The sequence below is a fragment of the Lynx canadensis genome, chromosome B3 (assembly GCF_007474595.2).
Source record: "Lynx canadensis isolate LIC74 chromosome B3, mLynCan4.pri.v2, whole genome shotgun sequence".
NCBI lineage: Eukaryota > Metazoa > Chordata > Mammalia > Carnivora > Felidae > Lynx > Lynx canadensis.
Window position 1 is genome coordinate 6392121 of NC_044308.2, and position 22054 is coordinate 6414174.

Below are 22054 nucleotides of genomic sequence, written 5' to 3' on the forward strand. Positions count from 1 at the left end.
GTAGGGTTTTTGGTTGTTTTTAATCTAACGAGCACTTCAAAGATAAGCAGCTTAGAAAATGCTGACAAGAACATCCTTTGGGGAGCAGGGGAAAGTCCAGCCAGAGACTGGGGGCGGCACGCTGGTTTCTGTGGACCGGCGGCCGTGAATCGCTCCGCACCAGGTGTGTGCGAAGCGACATGGTGACAGCCTGGAACAGAGACCGGGACAGATGCTACTGCCTACACATGTGACTATCGCGTCCTCGGGCCCCATCCCCTATTTTCAGACCAGGAGGGGAGAAAGCGACCTGGGCGTGACTCAGCCATCTGCTCCTCGGGGGCAGCCCCGGTGCTGGGGTCAAGTTCAGACTCGGCCCAGGTGGCAGCGATCTTTGACCCTGGGGGTTTCAGGTAGTGTGAGATGCAACTTGGCCAATTTTCTCCCCTCCAAGGGTACCTGACTACAACCATTCGTCCCCAAATCAGGGTAAAAGTGGACCGCCAGACCAAAACCAAAAATCGGGAGTGTGGAAAATGTGTATGCAGATTTGGCTTTTCCCCCAAGCTCTCCTAACAGTTTATCTTTTGTGGTAGCTTTACCTTACATACAACACACACACACACACACACACACACACACACACACACACACCTTCCAAACACAGAAAACCAAACATCAACAACAACAAGGGCAACAGCAACAAAAACCCAGTCTTTGCCTTGCTGCTCAGAAGAAAAACAGCACATTAGCTGTTACCTTAAAAATCAGGGAAGCCACAAGCTAACAAAAAGGAGAAAATGGTAACTCACAGCGAAGGTAGCTATGGCAACAGCTTCCCTGGAATGGCGTCTACTAGCCTCTGCTAAAAACAGTCAGCAGAGAACTCCGGTGGCCAACAGCACAGGCAGAAGGGGCAAGACACAACAATCTCCCGAAAATGTGTGTGGCATAACCGGATGAACTCCCTAGAGACCCCTTTTCTTCTTTACCCCCAGAAACCCTTTTCAAAGGTCAAGGTGACTCTGGCAAATGCAGGACCCGAACATACTGCCGATGATTTCTGGCAGGGGTTCCAACTCAGTAAGAAAGGCCATCAAGGATCACGGCTCAACTAGCCTTCCACTGTCAAGGCAAGAAAATAATTTTCAAACATCCAACATGGGGCGCCTGGGTGGCTCAGTTGGTTTAGTGACCAATTCTTGATTTCGGGTCAGGTCATGATCTCACGGTTCCCTGCTTGGATTCCTGGTTCCCTGCTTGGGATTCTCTCCCTCCTTCTCTCTCTGTCCCTCCTCCGCTCGCTCATTCTCTGTCTCTCTCAAAATACATAAATAAAAACCTAAAAAAACTTAAAAAAAAATTTATCCAGCACAATGTTGAATCAAGGCTAGATCTCAAAATATACTTTCAGCTGTATTAACCTTTGAACCTTTATGATCAGACAGTTGCCTTAAAACCTAACTTCTGGACCCGTGTCACCTCACTCCTGGGGCCATGTCTCCTAAAGTCTACTTATAAACCCCTAAGACAGGATTCTTAACTTGGGGTCTGTGGGTCCCCTACCATACTCTAGGGTCCAGGAACACCCTAAAATTCTATGTGAAGGTTTGTGTGTACGAAGCTTTCTGTGGTGAGGATCTGCAGATTTAATCAGGTTCTCCATGGGGTTTGCGGCCTCAAAACATACACAGCACCACAAAGCGTTCCACAGCGCTGGTCCCTCAATTCACCGCAACCCTGCCACCTAAGCCGGTCGAGCCGGCAGGAGACAAATTTCCAAGATGCTGCTGTTCACTAATACGGGTTTTTATGTCTAGCGAGCAAAGGGCCCAAACCAAGGTCCAGCAGGAGTTCCAAAGTCTCTCTGACACAATGCTGGTAACATGGCTCTTTCTTGTCCCCTTTGTTGAGAAGAGAACAGACAGATGCAGCAGGTGGCTTTACCAGTTTCCTTGTGGGTCAAGAACTGAAATTTTATTGAATTAAGAAAATAAGTCCCTCCCTCCCCACTTCCTCTCACTGCTTACTCACATAAAGGGAGGAGAAGCAAAAATAAAAGTCTGGGCCATACATACCTCTATGCCCCTTGTTCCTCTCTACTGAGAATATTAACTGTCCTTGAAGAGTTGTCCAGCGGGGCCGCTCAGGTCCGATCTCTTATTCAAATTAACCTAAAAGCTGAAAAGATGAGATGGTCAGGTTCTAAAGGATGAGAAAGAGGCAATTTAATTAAAATGAAAGCACAGGCGAAGTTTCTCTTCCTTTCGAGTCTTTACGGAAAAAGGCAATTTCTTTCATTAACACGGGTGCCACGCTCTCGGCCACTTGGCTGTTGGCACAAACCTGCTGGGGAAAATCTTGGTGGAGCCACACGCTGACGGGCTCTCTCTGGTCTCCAGGACAAGTTACCTGCTGTGTTCAAAACTCCGGCTAAGGCAAACCCACACGGCTCTCACGCTTTATCTCCTAACATCATCTTCAGAAGCACCTGACGGGTATCACCTAGGTGACCGAGGCAATAACTCAGCAAGGCCTTAGGTCAAGACAGCAGTCAATTGACTCGTTCCTTCTCTCCCAAACATACAGCAACAACAGAAAAAAATGTCACAAGGCTAAGGGCGTGGACGGGCTCAGAAACCCCGTACCAGAACAGCACAGCACTGGAAGCCTGTGGTGGGAAAGCCACATTGCCTGCCGGGTCTGCATCGGGGCTAGGGGCCGGGGGCCGGCTGTGGAGGGGCGCCAAGAGCTAAACGTGCTCCCTGTGAGTGGGGACCCAGAGCCGGGCCCAGTGCTCTGAAAATGCATGGCTTCCAAAGCAGCAGGGGAAACAGGAAAGAGAAAGGGGTGGGGGTGGAGGGGCCAGCCAGTGTTTACACAGTGCGATCTACGTGCCAGGCTCTGTCCCTGGGACATTCCGTGCACACCAGCGCGTTGCATCCTTGCTGCACACTGTGAAGTAGGTACTATTGTTATCCCCATTTCGCAGATGAGGAAACTGAGGCATAGAAAATTTGAGCAACTTGTCCAAGGCCACCCAGCGATTAGGTAGAGAAACCAGGATTCGTATCTGGCTCCAGAGGCCCTCCTTCTAACCACCACGCTGTACTATCTGAAAGGAAGAAAAGACAGAGAGAGAGAAGCAGGCAAGAAAGAAAAAGGACAAGGCCGAAAACGCAGAGGAGACACCAGCGGCTTGCCCAAAGTCACACAGCGGTGAGACAGACAGCAGAGCTGGGAACCCAGCCCAGTGTTCTCCGATTCCACCACGCTGAAATGACTTCAACCGGAAATGAAAGCCGGTTGAAGGGGGGACCCAACTAACCTTCAGAGTAGCCTTGCTCAACCTCAGATTTTTATTATTTCTTCGTATTCTGAGACAAATTAGCCACGGAGGGCCAGGCTTTGTTGAGGTGGGGACCAAAGAGCAAAGTCCTCAGCCACATCACAGCAAGCCTGACCTTTCCCGGGCTCGGCTGCCAACTGGAAAACGGGACGGGACAGACCAAAGATCCTCTAGCAGAAGCCCACCGGATGACGCTGCCTGTGGCTGGCATTTTAAAAAATGAGTTTATTGACTGCCAACTTATAAACAGCAGGAGATTTCAGATAAAAAAATCTGAATTTCTGGTGTCTCTTGGGAAAAAAAAAAAAAAAATCGCGGCGCCTGGATGGCTCAGTTGGTCAAACGTCCAACTTCAGCTCAGGTCATGATCTCACAGTTCATGAGTTCGAGTCCTGCGTCGTGCTCTCTGCTGTCAGCACAGAGCCTGCTTCAGATCCTCTGTCCCCATCTCTCTGCCCCTCTCCGGCTTGCTTACGTGTGCACTTTCTCTCTCTCTCTCTCTCAGAAATAAATAAACATTAAAAAAAGAAAAAAAAATTATAAGATTTGGCAACGCTGAGCTTGTGTTCTCACTTGGCAACAAGGATGGAGCTGAGAGGGGGCCGCCCCCTCCAGATGAGGCCTCTCCATCATGGTCCGCAACACTGACACCCCCCCCCCCCCCCCCGCCGCCTGCTTAATCATTCAGGATGTCTGAGTGGTTCCTACGGGCATCAGAATACGCTACCCGTGGAGAAACCTGCATAACATCCCTCTGGCCCTCGATAACTCTGTATTGACTGAATATTCAAAACATACACCATCAGCATATGTATAAATAATAAACTCATAGAAAAACTATGGAAGGGCGGAGTGGCACTTACGATGTAGTGTGTTTTGTTGTTATTCACACTGATGTTTACCTAAGCCTTGACTTTTCCCACAAACTATCTGAGACGGATTCAAGAAAACACTGAACAGATACGCATGGAGAAAGATCCAGAAACGTAGCAGACGGCTCACTGCTTCCCAGAAGGAAGTCTCCCCTTCTTCCTTGTAACAGAGACCTGTAAAATGGTCTGCCTCCTGGGAAAAAACTACAGCTGCCCTTGCAGGTTGGTGAGTCAACATGACTAAATTCTAGCCAATTCTGAAGGCGCTGGTCTGATTTCTCCGAAGACTCCCTAAAAGGCAGGGAGTTAACTCTTTTTCCATCCTTCTCCCTTCCGGCATCCCTGGAATGTAGGCAACATGGCTGCACCCCCAGCAGCCATCTTGGGCCATGAAGTGACCTTGAGGTCATTCTAGAAGCCACATTAAGATGACAGCAGAGTAGAAAGACAGAAGCCTGGGGTCCCTGATGATTTCATGGTGCCATTGTATCAGACCTGTACTGCCTACCTCCAGGTTTCTTTTATGTGAGAGAATAATCCCTTGCATGTTTAAGCCATTGTTACTTCTAGAATCTCTGGTCTGCAATTTCCAATGCTACAGAATGAAATACTCTTTTTTTTAATGTTTATTTTTGAGAGAGAGAGAGAAAGGGTTTGAGCAGAGAAGAGGTAGAGATAGAGGGAGACACAAAATCTGAAGCAGGCTCCAGGCTCCGAGCTGTCAGCACAGAGGCTCGAACTCACAAAACGTGAGATCATGACCTGAACCGAGTCAGACGCTTAACCAAATGAGCCACCCAGGTGCCCCCAGAAGGAAATATTATATGCTCAAATCTTTCCAGATGCTACGATCACTGGGTTATTAGAGTATAGGCACTTTTTCTTCTCTTTTCCAAAATTCATAATAATAATAAATATTTTTATTAGGGGAAAAAAGCTTTAAAATAGCAACTAATAAAATCTTAAGAAGAAAGTAAGACTATCTAGACAAGAAAAATACCTCTTCAATGTACACGATTATGTATGGGAGCAAGCCTAGAAATGGACCTGAGCTTTCCGAGTGCGAAAGGAAAAACGGAAACCCAGTCAAACCTATGGTTCTCCAAAATCGAAAGAAACAGAACATGTACTGTGCTCTTATCCCAGAAAGCATGACAGATATGAAGGGGAAGCAGGGTTTTTCTGGCACCAGAGTTATTTAAAAAGAGCCTCTGCGGGACTTTATATAAGGGGACCTTGAGTGATGTGATAGGCAATGTCCTCCTACAACTTTTTTTTAATAGCAAATGCAGCAGAGAATTAATTTCCGCAACCCTCAAAAAATGCCAAGGTTTTAAACTGAATTCAATTCAGTGAAGGCAACCCTATGAAGGATTTTAATTATTACCGTCCAGATATGCACCCTTGATCCAAGGCTTGGACTTGAAGTCCCAAGGAGCAGGGTGTCCCCAGGGCCAACTCTCTTGAACTTCAGTGGCTCAAGGACCCGACCACTGTACTAAACATTGCGTAGGACCGCGATGAAGTAGAACTCTCATTTTAACTGGGGAGAAAAGAGGCTTATCTTTTTTTTAAATTTTATTTTAATTCCAGTATAGTTAACATACAGTGTTTACATTAGGTTCAGGTGCACAAAACAGTGATTCAACACTTCGGTACATCACCCAATGTACTCCTTAGTCCTCAACCCATTTCCCTCATCCCCCCACCTTCCTTCTGGTGACCAACAGCATGTTCTCCAGAGTTAAGAGTCTGTTTCTTGGTTTGTCTCTTTCTTTTTCCCTTTGCTTGTTTTTTTTTTTTTTTAAGTTTATTTATTTTGAGAGAGAGAAAGAGCGAGCTTGAATGGGGGGGTGGTAGGGAGAGAGGGGGAGGGAAAGAATCTCAAGCAGGCTCCAGGCCATCAGTGCAGAGCCTGACTCGAGGCTCAATCTCACAAACCGTGAGATCATGACCTCAGCTGAAATCAAGAGTCGGACGCTTAACCGACTGAGCCACCCAGGCGCCCCTGGTATTTGTCTTTCTCTGACTTATTTTGCTTAGCATGTTACTATAAACACAGGGGTGCATCTATCCCTTTGAATTAGTGTTTTTGTACTTTGGGGGATAAATACCCACCAGTGCAATTACCACATTGTTAAGGTAGTTCTATTTTAAAAACTTTTTTTAATGTTTATTTATTTATTTTGAGGGAGAGACAGAGCACGAGCAGGGGAGGAGCAGAGAGAGGGAGAGAGAGAATCCCAAGCACCGTGAGGCTTAAACTCATGAACCGCAAGATCGTGGCCTGAGCCGAAACCAAGAGTCGGGTGCTTAATCGACTGGGCCACCCAGCTGCCCCGGTCGCTCTCGTTTTAACTTTCTGCGGAACCTCCATACTGTTTTCCACAGTGGCTGCACCACTTTGCGTTCCCACTGCACTGTTGTGCAACTAGAGTTTGAAAAGAAGTTTATCTTAAGGCTATCTATACTTTAGGAACTTGGGGACGAGAATAAATTCGCCTAGGAAAAAATTAACCAGGGAAGGACTTATGGAGCAGCTGGATCTAGAACTGGGACTTGAATACAGAATTTAAGAAGACATTTGTGTAAGTGTGAGAGAGGACGTGTGTGCGCGCAGTATATACGTATTATATATATATATAAAAATACATATTTAACACATATATTAAATACGTCTGAATATGTGTGCATAAAACCAGGCATTAATTAACTGGCAATTTCAGAACAAAACTCCTGACATTCATTTTAATTTACCTTGCTGCATTTCATTTCATGGCGCTCTCGCTTTCCAAGTGCAATCTGCCACAAAGGATTAATATTCTGAACTTGTTCCAGACGTAGCAAACTACGCTGCGGTTGTACTATTTCGTGTGCCCCTTCCTCCCTTTTCTGGGCAGGCAAAATCTGGTTAATAGGAACATCAGGCAGCCCAGGTGGGGAAAAGAAGCCACACAGAAGGTGGAGGGGTGGGGGGGGGCGGGTATTGTGCCAGAGGGAAAGGAAGCATCTCCCCGCCCCCGCCCCACCTCCAATCTCCGAGAAAAGAAGGGCTGGGCTTACCGCAGACCTGATGGGTCGGTCCTCAGCCAGAGAGCCGCACACCTCTCCAGCCCCCACCAGTCGTTTTGAGTGGATTTACTCATAAAATGCTGTAACTGATCGTTAAAACCGCGCGTGTAGTCTCTCCGTTAAGAAGGAAACCCAGGTACAAGGTGCTGCAAAATGCCCACGAGCAAAGGAACTTTCAGGGGTGCCTCAGTCTCTACGACATGTTTGACTAGTAGTAGTTCCACCACTGCTCTCCCAAGGCCAAGGCCGTTATTTTGAGATGGACACACAGATGCAGTGAGACGGCCACGGCTATGGGGCTGGGAGAAGCTCCAGTCTTGGGGTTCTGAGACCTGGGTCCTAGTGCCTGCCCTGCTCGTCCTATCTAGTGACCTTGAATAAGTCACTTAACCTTTCTGGGCCCCAAAGGCCTCCTCTGTAAAATGAGAGGATTAGGTTAGAAGCAGATGATGCCAAAGGTCTCCTACAGCTCAAAATTTCTGAGATTCTAGGGATAGAATTGCAGTCCGTGGCTAATAGGCACAGGAAAAACTCTCCGTGCTCTGTAACAAGAGACAGCCCCTGTTGCCGGCTGACTTTGTGCATCATTAACACGACTCTCAAGAGCAACAGCCCTCATGGCCTTTGTTCTTCCTTCAAATAAGTTCAACATTTGTAGCTGTGCCATTTATGCCTGTAGTTCTGTCACAGTCCCTCCACCTGCGTGGGTGAATGACGATTTCAGCCTTGGAATATTAATGTTCACTGATAACACAAAGGAAGGAAAGAAAAAACCGAGCAGAGACTTCAAACACAGAAAACTCATTACACGGTGTGGCGGGATATGTAGTGTAGCCCCCCCCCCCCAAATTCCCGACCGTCTGGGACCTGTGAATGTGACCTCCTTTGGATATCAGTTCTTGGCAGATGTCATTTAGATAGGGGGTGAGTCACACTGATCGGAGTTGGCCCTAACTCCACGTCTGGGGTCCTTGTAAGGAGCAGGAAGTTTGCACACAGAGATACAGACACGCAGAGAAGACCTTTTAAAGGTGGATGGAAACAGAGGGGCGCCTGGAAGCTCAGTCAGTTAAGTGGCCAACTGTTGGTTGCCTCTCAGGTCATGATCTCAGTTTGTGAGCTGGAGCCCTGCGTCAGGCTCTGCGCGGACAGCATGGAGCCTGCCTGGGATTCTCTCTCTCCCTCTCCCTCTGACCCTCCCCTACTCGTGCTCTCTTTCTCTCTCAAATAAACTTAAAAAAAAAAAAATAACCTGAAAGGTGGAAGGAGAGACTGGAGCGGTGCACCACGGAGAACAGGAACGCCAGGGAGTGCCAGCAACCAAGAGAAATTAGGAGCAGCGCACGAAACAGACATTCCCTCAGAGCCCTCGGGAAGGAAGCCACCCTGATTTCAGACTTTCTCAGCACTGTGAGAGAATGTGCCCAAATGACCTCTCCCGACTCCATAGCTCCCCGCTTCTGTCCTTAGAGGCCAGAGACACCCTCTGTCACGTCCTCCTGAAAGGTTCCTGGTGACCCACACAAGCTCCCTTGTACTATTTCGTGTGCCCCTTTCTCCCGCCCAAATCAGCGAGCGGACATGAACGCTCACAGGCTACTCATTAACACAATTCAAATCGTATTCTGTGCACACACAGTATTGGCTTCTTGGCCTCTGCGGTTCAGCTGTCAGACCACCCTCTCCTCTCCTAGTATCAGTGACCTAAGGAAGCTAGAGACGGGGACGTGTGGGGAGGGGGTGTCTCCTCCAACCTGAGGGGACCCGACCGATAGGCTCCAGTCCTTCTGTGGGTCTCACAGTAAATACCTCTTAAGGAAAAACAAACCAAACTCCTAAGGAATATCTCTCCTTCTATTCCCCGCTGGTTAGACGTGGATTTTGTGTAGGTTCGGGCCCTGGAGCGAGAGAGCCCAGTGTCAAGTCCCAGCCCCACCGGTCATGGTGTTTGTCCTCGGGGCTCAACTGCGACCTGAACGTGTTGATCCAGAGACACTCCTGGCATCCAGCGAAGGGCCCCCAAATACGAGCTATCCCATCACCGCTACTAAGCCCTCCTCCCGTTTTCCTTAGAAAGCTCCCTTATCTGACAGAAATTACCCTAGAAGATATTCTTTCCCACCTGACACAGAACCCTCCTTAAAAACGAAGTAACTGGCTGGCTGACTGCTTGGACCTCCTCCAACAAGTCCGGAATTCACCCCCGGACACACTCCTCTTGATTCTTCCGATGCGGAACCATGTTGAACTTAACGAATCACTACATACTAAGTGTTCTTCACCAAGTTCTCAGCTCTTCACAGTTCCAAGATGCGTCCTCGTTTCTGCACCGAAAGGGGTTCCAGTCGTGCTCCTGACACACGCGCCCTCTCTCTCCTGCTGAGGGGGTCCCCCCTTCCCCGTGGAAGGGCTGACCCCTCACCCACACCCCTGCCTGCGGGGTAAACTTATTCTGGCCTGGCCTGGCTCTGCTGACAAACCTCTCCGACGCCCTGAAATAAAACCCCAGGCCGGCACCGGAAGGCTCTGGCAGGCTTCGCAGGCCCCGTGAGGAGAGTCAGGAAGGCCATTGGAAGGCCACGGCACACCGCCGACGAAACCCTCACGTCACCCCAATGTTAGCCTTGTGGGTGGCCGCTTGGTTAAAACGCAGTCAGCCCTAGACGTCGACAACGTGACAACTTTGAGGAGAAAGCGGGGAGGGAAAGGGCCCGTTTCTACCCACTTTCTCTGCCACTTAACTACAAAAGTCAGAGCAGTTAGAGAAAAAAAAGCAACTAAATGAACAATCTGAAGAAGCCACTCCACAGGAGACACAGGCCCAGAGCACGTTGCCAGGAGAAAGCCCGGCCGGCCGGCCGCTCACTGTCACTCACGGCCACGGGGCCGGGACGGTGTCCCCAGAAGGCTCCAAGGTACATCCTGGTCTACCCAGAACTGCACGCTTCTGACAGCCTGGGCTGACTTGGGGCCCCGTTCTCGCTCCCAGGGAGTTTTCAATGCCCCGTGTCAGCCCCTGTGCCAGCAGCTCACGGAACCACCCCCCAGCATCCGTAGGCTGTTCCAGGCCTGCATGTTCTCGCAGGGAAAGTTCTGCGGGGATGAGCCCTCAGGGTAACCGCCTCAAGCCCGAAGTGATGGACAACCCTGGCAGCGACAGGCCGCTCCTGTCCTCAACAGATGCCCCACGAGGCTTCTTTTTGAATACTGAGCACTGAGGACCGGGACGAGATTTCCTCCAGCAAATCAGCCCGGGTGGCCGTTGGCGGCTCGTGTGAAGATGCCGGGAAGTGGCTGATGGGAGGGAGATGACACGGCAAGGAGGGAGAAAGTCCCCTGGTGATCTAGCACAGTATCTCTTACAGATCAGGGGCTACAAAACGAAGGGCCCGTCCGCAGTCGCACACAATTTGGTAGAGAGAAGGGGGAAGAATTTACAGATAATTAGCTACATTTATGTTGACGTTGTTTTCAGTTGTGGCCAAAATTCGGGCCTTGAAATTGCCTCTCTGCGCGAACTGACTCACGTATTAACTTTAATGTAACCGTATTCTTCCACAAAGTCATAAGGTCACACGCCAAACCGGCTGCGTTTCGGAAGATGTCCTATAAGTTCCTAGTAAGGGGAGAGCTACCCTCTGTGAGAAAACGTGAACCTCACATGTCAACGTCAGGAATGGCTATCAACCCACCAGCTTTCCTGAAAGAAAATCACTAACCTAAAAATAGCAGGAGACTGAGTCACAGTTAAGCACGCACATTGAATTGACACTTTTACAAGCCCTTACTCAAATACAGAAAGGAAGCTGGCCTCTCCCATTAGCCAAGAGCCCTGCTGAAAAGGTACTTATACTTCCTACCGGAGGACAAGGTCGAATGGGTAAAGTGCTTAGTAAAATCACAAGCAAAACGGTTTTCTCCACCGCAGAGAAACCATTCAATCCTTACCTGAGAACAAACAAAAAATCACAAGCCAGGTGTTTCCTCTATAGAAAGCCTAGAATTTTCTAAAGGGACAGGCACTTTAATAAATATATTTGATAGCCCTACACGTGGTGTTACAAAACCTATTCTGTAATTACGTTCTGTGATACCAAAAGCACATCTCAGCTTACCGGAATCCAAGAAACTCAAGTGCCCAGTTTCCTGGAGTTTTTTAAGAGAAGGGTACAACTGGAGGGGCGCCTGGGTGGCTCAGTGGGTTGACGTCCAACTCTGGCTCAGGTCATGAACTCACAGTTTGTAAGTTCAAGCCCCATGTCAGGCTCTCTGCTCTCAGTGTAGAGCCTGCGTCAGATCCTCTGTCCCCCTCTCACACTCCCTCTCTCAAAAATGAATGAACATTAAAAAAACAAAACAAAAAACCAGGGGTACGACCGGAGAGAAGAGCATCTCCGGATGTACGGCACAAAAGAAAATAGCCGGGCATGTTCTGGGAACGGCACGGATGCCACCCAGTCTTCAATGTCTGCAAACAAACTGCCAGAAGGAGGAAACTGGGGAGAGGGCCAGTGCTGGAGCAGAGCACAGCTACCTGGCTAACACAGCAAGGTCCACACCCTGCAATGAAAGCAATGACACATATGGCCTGCTATAAGTCTGGCACCCGCCCTCCACCACGCAGGCGTTAAGAAGTAGATGTGTGAGCGGCGCTTGGGTGGCTCACGGATCAGTGTCTGACTCTTGACTTCGGCTCAGGTCATGATCCCAGGGTTGTGGGTTCCAGCCCGGTGTCGGGCTCTGTGCTGAACGTGGGGGAGCCTGCTTGAGAGTCTATCTCCCCTGCCCCTCCCCTGCTCGTGCAAGCACAAGAACTCTCTCTCTCTTTGAAATGAATGAATGAATGAATGAATGAGTGAAGCAGATGTGTGAGAAGACCTGACCAACATGTCAAGCGCCTTGCCCTTTCCCACGGGAAAGACACTGCCCGCAGGGTTAGCTCGCCAGCCCTCCGGCCCCTCCTGGCTCTGTGGTTCTCCACTGATGAATTCTGTCAGTTGTGGGAGAAAAGAGCTCCCCTCAGGGCTCGGCCGCCAGACCCTTTAACACAGGCCTAGAAAGCAGGAAAGGTTCCGGGCTCTTTGCCCTTCCAAGACTGAGAAGGTTCTGGAGGCAAGGGTATACAATGTGCATGGCATTTTAAGGCATGCTTTACTTATTTCTGTTTTATAAATATCTCAGATGCTGTGAGTAGAAACACTATCGCATGCCAGCTTAGAGCGGCAGGCTTAAAGGTCACATGGATTCCATTGTGACAAATGCCCAAGTCTTAGAAGACAAACTCCACCAGCTCAATGCTGATAAATATGAAGGACTGATTCACACCCAGGCCCTTGGGTTAAAAATGAAGGCAAGGATATGATATGATGAGACAGTCACCCATCTGGTCCTAACCAAGCCAGCCGCCACACTGGGCCTCCGTGGAGGCCCGACCCAGCCTCCGCCATCAGTCCGGCTGATTCAGGGCACTCAATAGAGCCTCGTCCCCAGCTTCTAGGTCACAACCCAAGCGGAAGGACCCAGATGTGCTGGATCCTAGCCGTCAGAAGAGGGAAGGGGTGCCCATGTGTCTTCACACTAGTTGCTTCTGGTGGCATCTGGAGCTATTCTCTCCTCTGGATATGCTGTGCTGTGCAACTTTGGGCAGATCACTTGCCCTCTCTGAGGGTTTTGAAGTTTTCCCTAGGAGCCCGTGTGGTATAATGTAACGACGACAGATTTTAGAATCGGAGGGCCCGGGTTTGAGTTCAGGTTCCCCCAAATGATCTTAGGTGGCCCTGGGTGAATTATCTAAGTTTATTAAAAAAATTTTTTTTAATGTTTTATTTATCTTTTTGAAAGTGAGAGAGAAATAACATGAGCAGGAAGGGGAAGCAGAGAGAGAGGGGACAGAAGATCTGAAGTGGGCTCTGTGCTGACAGCTGCGAGCCCAGTGTGGGGCTCGAACTCACGAACCGTGAGATCATGACCTGCGCTGAAGTCAGACGCTTAACTGAGCCACCCAGGCACCCAGAATTATCTAAGTTTTATGAAAGTTTGCTTTTTCTTCTATAAAATGGGGGAGGAGAGGTTACACACAGGTTATTAAGGGAAAGCAGTTAATGAAATTATGTAGATAAAAGAAGCTTTATAATTATAAAATACCCACAGATATACTCAAGATAAGGTTTGTAAGATGCCTTGAGCTTTTTAGAGGAAAGCTGCCTTATTAAATATTTCAAGATTATAAAAATGTTAGTTTTAAAGCAATAGCTAGGGACTTTTAATACATGAAGAGCATGGAATTGGTCCCTCAGGCTTTCCTGAGCTTGGCTTTATCAGATCCTTCTACAGAAGACACTGAAACAGCTAAAAAAATAAAAATTCAAAAGCTCTAAGATGGAAAGGGCAACCCTCTGGATTGATATTTTTGGGGTCTTGGCTAAATAGATTCTCTTTCAAAGCAAAGAGCCCGAAGTAGGTTCATGCCCTCAAGTCTTCCCGTCTCCTCAGACATCGACACAAACATCTCACTGTTGTTCTAGGCCTCACCCGGTCTGGCCTCCTACTCGGGAAGCGAGCTTTCTCAGCCTTCTTTAAAGCACAAGGGCAAGTCCCAACTGCTGCCCTCGTCACCCAGCGGCCTCCTCCTTGGGTTTTTGTCTACACCTCGCCCGTATCAGCCACGCGTCTGCTCCGAGCCCACCCCGGTCTCCCTCCACCCAACGCCGTAAGATACCGCGCACCACGGGGCCTCAGCCGCCAGCTCACTTTATAGGGGTTCCTCCTCTCCTGAGCTTCCCCCATGGGCACATGTCTCCTGAGAGATGAGGAACCAGCCATCAAGGAAGATTTTTTTCATCAGAAATGAGGGAACTGCTTCTCCATAACTGGGAAAGAGAGTGAGCCCGTTTCTCAAAAATTGATTTACTGGTATAAGCTGGGAGCACCCTCATGGATACAGCAGTGGTTTGTCCCCCCCCCCCCCAACACACACACACACCTCGTCCTCCACCAACCCCTGGAAAAAAAAGTGTGTCAATACCACAGGGGGTGGGGAGGGTGTTATGCAAATCCACACCCCTCTTCTGACATTCCACGCTGTTCTCCATGGGTACCAAAGGCATTAGCTTCATTCTAAGCTCGGGGAGGACTATGAAAGTATACGTAATACGTGGCATCCATGAAGTAACTGGAAAACAGTGCGAATCCATGCGTATTTAAGTATGAAATCCTAAAGTCCAACTATAGATACTGGAGGAATTCAAACAAAGGAAGCAGAAGGAAGAAGGAGGTGGACCCCTAGCTAGGGGCCCCTGGGAAGAGACGGGACAGGAGGGGAGGGGAGGAGCAGGGGTGGGTACAGACACCAGGCTGGGCTCCCAGGCTGAACCAAGGCCCAAGAAGGCCGGACAGTCAGGAGGCCGGCAGACAGGGCAAGAGGGTGGGGTCTGGGAGCCGCGTGAGTGAGTCATTACGGAATGAAGCTTCAGGCCTTTACTTACAAGAAGATGGCGCCACACACATGTGGCCTTGGCCGTGCGTGCTGTGCAGGTACATGAAGGTCTGAGTGCACGAGGCAGTGGGTGTGAGCATTTATCTGGCTCCGTGCAACCTGCTCCATGGGATGTTGGACAAGCATTGTCATTCACCATTCGAACATCATGGCATGCCCTCGATGGCATCCAAATAGTTTTTTGTTTTTTTTTTTTTAAATATACTTCACACACGATGTTACCACCAAATAGTCTTGTACGACCTGCTGAACTACACAGGAATCTTCATTTAGGGGCCCATCCCCTTAAGGCCCTAACAACCACACCATCTCCCACGTTTCCATTTTGCAAACACCCTTTCATAACGAGAAAATCTGTAAGCCTCGTCGCTACATGAAAGTAATGATTCATATTCCTTTCGTCTCTGTTGGGGATTCCACGCCCTTCTAATACCACCCTTGTGTGAATTCTACACAAGTTTAAATTTAATGGTGTCGGGCACGCAGCGGGGGCACTCTCTACACGTTTACTGACCGAGTCTGTGGGAGAGCCTGACACATCACCATCCGGGTCCCTTGAGCAGAATTTTCTTACAAGGAGATTATGACACTAGGCTGAGAGGTACGGGTCTTTGTGAGTAACGGCCGCACTAGCGCAGAGCAAGAGAAAAAAACTCAGTGTGCCCTGGGCTGGCAGCCGTTTTTGGATATTTTAAAGAACATCTCAGAGTTCAGGCAAATAATTATCCATCTAAATGAAAGTTTTCCACTTTCCATCACTCAGAGAAGCTTTGTCTGATGCCATATTTCTTTTACCTTTCCCCCCCGTTTGTCTGAAACGTATCTTAGTAAGTTCAAGGAGCTCTAAATCAATCTACTTCAGAAACTGCTTACACATAAAGAGAAGTCAAAGCCCAAACAGGCTGTTCTGGGTAGCAGAAGGAAGCAAAGGCACCCAAAGAGAAGGCAGACAGAAAGCTGCCTACCGATTGCTGGGATTCAGATAAATCCTGAAATGCCTCTAGAAGACTCACAATTTTGGGGCGCCTGGGCGGCTCAGCCGGTTAAGCATCCAGCTCTTGGTTTTCGGCTCAGGTCATGATCTCACAGTTCGTGGGTTCAGCCCCACGGCGGGCTCTGTGCTGACAGTGTGGAGCCTGCTTGGGATCCTCCCTCTCTCTGTCCCTCCCCTGCTCGTGCTTGTGTTCTCTCTCTCTCTCTAAAAAGTAAATAAACTTAAAAAAAAAAAAAAGAAGATCTATAGCAGACTTACAATTTCTGCTAATATACTCTGAAACAGCCAGTGCAACAAAATCGTCTATGGTATTTTCCAACTGGCGTGAACTTATGACATAATCCAGCAAATATAAATTTGAAAACGATTAATCCTAAATTAACCTGGATCGAAATGTTGGTGGAGTTACAACACAGGGATCTTTTTTGGCATCTGAGGGAAACGGAAAAATCCCTCCTCAAACATCTATGGCATCTGATACATGTCGGTGTAAATAGGTCAGAACAATTGTGGTTACGAAGACTTCTACTTCATCGAGATGCTTTCTGTGGGTGTGCACTGATGGGGTGGTGAGGCCACGCACAGCAGGGTGGGGAAATTCACAGGCTTTGGGGACAGATAGACCTGGCCTGAATGGCAACTGTACCATTTACTGACAATGTGACTTCGGGCAAGCTTCTTAACCTCTCTGCTCCTCGGTTTCCTGACCCATTAAATGGGGCATAATAAGAGTGTCCTGCGATTACATTCAATAATTAAAAACTCCAACACAATGTGAACTTGGCAGTGGTGTCCTCACCAGAGGAGGGGCTTGGCTTCTGCAACAAGGCTAGAGAATCCCAGTCCAGAGCCAAACGTCCAGATCTACAAGCCTGGTTAGTCCAGCTCCCAGACTTGCCTGGGAGCGATCACGACCGGTCCAATCTAACCGTCTTCTACAGGTGACGAGTGGATCATACGTGGACACACCTGTGTTCCCATCCCAGCCCATTAGTTTCTCTGTCAGCCACCCAGAGAAAATACTGTTTGTAAACCACAGGTTAGGGTGTGACGACCCTCACCTTGGGCCCCTGGGTGTTCTCTGGCTGATGTTAACAAGTCACTGTATCTTGAAAACAAAGGAGGAGAACCAGATGATACCAAATATTCCTATGCGTGTAACTCTAATCAAATGCTTGTGACTGAAATACATCAGTTATTCCTCAAGCAAGTCACGAAATGCACTAAAGCTGACAGTGGAGACCAATTACATAATGTACTGTTTACAAGAGTGCGTCCTCAGACACTTCCTCATTTGAGTTGGTATTCAAAATAGTTCTGTGAGTTATTATTAATGCAAGTGAGGAAACTGAGGCCCAGGGACCCTCCCGGTGCCAGGCTGTGGGTAAGGCTCTAGGAATACAAAGACGTGAGGCACCTACCCATCTCAGAGGCTCTTTGTAGAGCTGGACAGACCCCAACTACTTTAGCCCCGTCGATAGGTGCTCTCTGAGCCTCTTCCATCCAAAGAGAGCCTTAAAAAAAAAAACCTGCATTCCTCTTAGAAGCTCTTTGGTGGCAAAGTGAAGATTTCTCCGGCAATTTCGCTGCAACACCCAGCTTTCTATGTAAAGTCAATAAATAGACTGATGAGTGATATTAATGATAGACTAAGGGAAAGGGGTTGTGTTTTCCAAATTGGGGAGAATATCCTCGGTTGTAAGCTACTTGGCATTTCCCATCATCTTGCTATTTAGGAGGGCACATTTTTCAATGTCACGGACAAGAAAGAGTAAGCACTTTATTTACGTGATCAGAATAGAGGAGGGCATTGCAGCCAAGGCATTTGGAAGCTAGAAGCTAAAAGTCCACGGTGGGAGCACAGTTCAGGCCACACAGGGAGCTAGCTGTGAGGGCCTGGAGGCTCACCAGGCATTTATGGAAAGTGACCTCGGGGCCAAGCAAAGGCTGATGGTGGGGCAGAAGGTCCGGCCCCCATGGAAGGGCCGGACGGCAGCGGCCCAGCAGAGAGAGAGCTCAATAAATGTTTGCTGAACAAATGAACGGCTCCAGTGCAATCACATACTCCTAGGCATGTTGGGTTTCCCTCAACTTTTAGAGGGAATAATGTCATAACTGCATACCTGAGAAAGTTAATAGGATACCAAACAATGCACGTGGACATTTGCTAAGACGCATCATTCCACGTTAACTGAACAAAGCGAGAGAGAGGACCCCATGCACAATACGCTGCCAGTTACATAAAAAAGAAATGATTGGGGCGCCTGGGTGGTTCAGTCGGTTGAGCGTCCGACTTCGGCTCAGGTCATGATCTCACTGTTCGTGAGTTCGAGCCCCACGTCAGGCTCTGTGCTGACAAGCTCGGAGCCCGGAGCCTGTTGCAGATTCTGTGTCTCCCACTCTCTGCCCTTCCCTCGCTCATGCTCTCTTTCTCAAAAACGAATAAACATTAGGAAAAAAAATTAAAAATAAATAAACTTAAAAAAACAAACAAACAAAAAAGAACCACAACATGGCACTTCAGACACAAACAAATCAAGACCTCACAGAGTCAAAGAACAACTTCCAGGACTGGCTCATATCACTCTAAGATACTACAACTGCATTATCAACGCTGTGTAGTCCACACCACCTTAAAACACCAGGCACAAACCCACACCAAACGATGCTACGGGGAGGCCAGCCAGGCTACATGAACGGCCTGGTTTCCCAGCACTGTTTAAGGAACCCGGAAAAGTGGAACCTCCTTGACCAAAGTCCTCTTCTTCGGGCTCTCTCCAGGCCATGATTCCATTTCCACTAGCTCAAGCTTTTTAGCATTCCAAACCCGTTCTGTTTATCCCGGGACACCGACCTTCCCATATTTCTGGTATTAAAATATCTTTTCTTTTTTTAAAATGTTTTTTTTTTTTTAACGTTTATTTATTTTTGAGACAGAGAGAGACAGAGCATGAACGGGGGAGGGGCAGAGAGAGAGGGAGACACAGAACCGGAAGCAGGCTCCAGGCTCCGAGCCGTCAGCCCAGAGCCCAACGCGGGGCTCGAACTCACGGTCCGTGAGATCATGACCTGAGCTGAAGTCGGACGCTCAACCGACTGAGCCACCCAGGCGCCCCTAAAATATCTTTTCTTAACAGATGGCAACAATAGGGGTGCCTGGCTGGCTCAGTCTGCAGAGAGTGTGACTCTTGATCTCGGGGTTATGAGTTCAAGCCCCATATTGGGTGCAGAGCTTACTTAAAAATAAATAAATAAACAAACAAACAAACAAGTAAATAAATGAAAAGATGGCAACATAGGAGATGACAGGGCTTTTTTGGTTTCTTACCTGAAAAGATTAACATGTGGCAATCCTATGTTGGACTTCCTGGTTTTTCGTGCTCTGACAGGAGTAAGTGAATAGCACATAAATACATACCAGGGGTGAGTGTGCACAAATGGGGCGATTTTCAACGTTTCTCTCTCTGTTACCCCCAGGAGGCTGGAAAAAGCACAACTGATAAAGCCACTCCCTTGTATCCCGTAACATGTATCTACGGTATGACTGACAGATAATGTGGACTCCCAGCACTGAGCAAAGACCAGAAAGTAATGACTCCAGATTAGACTGGCTAACTAAGATCTTGGAGACTCAATTCGATTTCACGGTGACTCCAAATTAGACTCAGAGGGGGGTGCCTGGGTGGCTCAGTGAGTTAAGCATCTGACTTTGGCTCAGGTCATGGTCTCGCGGTTCTTGAGTTTGAGCCCCGCGTCAGGTTCTGTGCTGACAGCTCAGAGCGTGGAGCCTGCTTCAGATTCTGTCTGTCTGTCTGTCTCTCTCTCTGCCCCTCCCTGCTTGTACTCTGTCTCCATCTCTCTCTCTCTCTCTCAAAAATAAACAAACAAACAAACAAATAAAGTTTTAAATTAGACTCAGAGGTAAATAAAAGCAAGATGAAGATTCAGATACATTTGAAGAGGGAAACAGAACAGGCAAGACCTGGGAGCCACAGAAGACCAGAAGACCGTGTTTAATTCAGTGCAGTTATATAGAACATAAGTGCAGCCCTAGAAAATTCAAATATGAAGAACCCCAAAACTCCCTTCTTAGAGTCACCGCCGGAGAAAGCTTGGCCAGGCCGTGTCGGGTTCAGACCTTGGAAATGGTAAAGTGATTTAGAGAATTTGGGAAACACTGTTAAGGAGAACAACAAAAATTATATTCCTGAATGTTGCTTTAGGAAAGATGCTTGATGGAGGCACAGGTGGGAGAGCTGGTTTTTCCTGGGGTGAGAGACAAGGGGTGGGGCACTTAGCAAAGCTACCCAAACAGGAAGTCCGGTAGTGAGGTGCACAGTTCCTTCCTGATGCTCAGAGGCAAGGACAAACAGAGCCCGTGCCACGGTGCAGGAGACAGGGCTAGGCGTGACAGAGGTGCTGACATGTGTATCACGAAGGTCCAGGAGTCTTCTCTGGAGACCAGAGAAAACACAGCAAGCTTCCCCTGGCAGTTCCAGCACATTGTGCCCTGAGGGCAAGGTGAAGGGCCAAGGGTCACTGTTCCTCACCCTCCAATGCTCCCACTCTCCCTTCATAGGATGACCTTTAGGAGAAGCCCTCCACCTCACCTGGCCTCTTCTCAGGCTTACAGCTACAAGATGCAGAGAAGAACCAGAGCTGCCCCTAAATATCCACAAAACGTGTTAGGATCTCCATGCAAAGCTGCTGCCTAAATAAGATGGTCCTTAGCATCCTTCGCAACAGAAAGCAGACAGCTGAAATAGACCACCTTCGTAAAAGAAATGCCCCTGAGGGTCGCGCGCCTGGGTAGCTCGGTTGGTTAAACTAAGTGATCGACTCCTGATTTTGGCTCGGGTCAGGATCTCACGGTCAGTCGTGAGTTCGAGCCCTGCGTTGGGCTCTGTGCTGAGCATGGAGCCTGCCTCGGGTTCTCTCTCTCCGTCTCTCTCTCAAAACAAATAAACAAACATTAAAAAAAAAAAAAAAGAAAAGCAAGGTTCCAAATAGCATGTATAGTACGCTACCGTTTGTGTGCAAGGGAAGGGGATACTCATGATGAATTCGCTGCTAGACGTATAAAATACCCTGGCTGTGCATGGAACACCTCTGGAGGATGAAGAAATCAGTAACGCTGGTGGAAAACATTAGGTGGCAGGGGTCAGGGGTGGACCGAGAGGAGTCTACGGTCTCTTCTTTGGCGCCCTTCAAAACGCTTTCTTTCATCCTGCGTTACCGATTTTTCAAATTTGAATTAAAAACCGTTAAAAATGTTCTCAACGTAAAATAACAACAAAACCGTCTGTATGCAGCAAACCCAACACACGCGTTCGTCCAGGCAGCTGTTTTCCCGGCACACACCACACGCTCCACTTGTTGAACTGAATGAACCCCTTCTTAAAGACAAGAGAAAATCAGAAACGAGGCAAACCCACGGGTATCAACGTTCCAGTTCTCTAGTAAGCTCTTTACCTGTCTGCTACTCTACTGTGACAAAAGATCAGAAAATGGGGCCCTCGTGTAACAAGCCTCGCAAGCAGCGGGATCCCAGGCACAAGCTTCACAGATAACGACGGGTCTGATCATCTGTCCGCGCACCAGCCATTTCATAAAAAGAAACCACTTAATCCAAAAAACATGATGCCCTGGAACCAAGACAACACAAATAAATATGCAGATATGAAAAATGATCCTGGAGGGAGATGACGTCAGCGTGCACGATGACATCGACACAAAAATAGCAGCACAGGGGTTAAAGATGTCCACGGGGGGCCAAAAAGGTTGGGACATGAAAAGCTCCTACAAAATTCTCATGCCAGACCACATCAAGAGGCAGCCCGAACTTCCAGCGCTCTGTTCCTGGGGATCGTTTGGCCCAAAATGGGACCAGAAGGCCGAAACACCGCATGCCCCGGTCATCTACACGCTCAAATTGGTCAAGGAGTACTCAAAACCCACACTGCAATAAAAACCAGAATAATGTTAGCAGTAGATCACAGCAGAAATTCTGCCACATGAAATTCTATTATTTTGGAAGTCTCCCTGCTAGGGTTTTTAATAAAGAACCAGGTTTTAGGCAAAAGGGAAGCCAGACTCCACTTCTGTCTTCCACAGGACCAAAGAAATTACCTCATGTTCTGGGCAGAGGGGAACCACCATATTCATTGTGGGCTCTTTCAGAGATTACCAGGAGGAAGGTGTAAGTGGAAGAATTAAGGAGTAACTGCGAATGAGAAGCCTTAGGCAGGAAAAGAAAGGTGGGGGAAAAGGGGCCCATAGTAACACACAAAGGA

General features: G+C 48.4%; 1 protein-coding gene across 1 annotated transcript in view; it reads right to left on the reverse strand.

Moving 5' to 3' along the window:
• ABHD2 (abhydrolase domain containing 2, acylglycerol lipase) overlaps positions 1–22054 on the reverse strand; it is a 105645-nt gene that overhangs the window by 80217 nt on the left and 3374 nt on the right. Inside the window, exon 2 of the mRNA XM_030317409.1 lies at positions 2058–2160. The gene's annotated coding sequence lies outside the window, so the exon portion shown is untranslated. The remainder of the gene's footprint in view (positions 1–2057; positions 2161–22054) is intronic.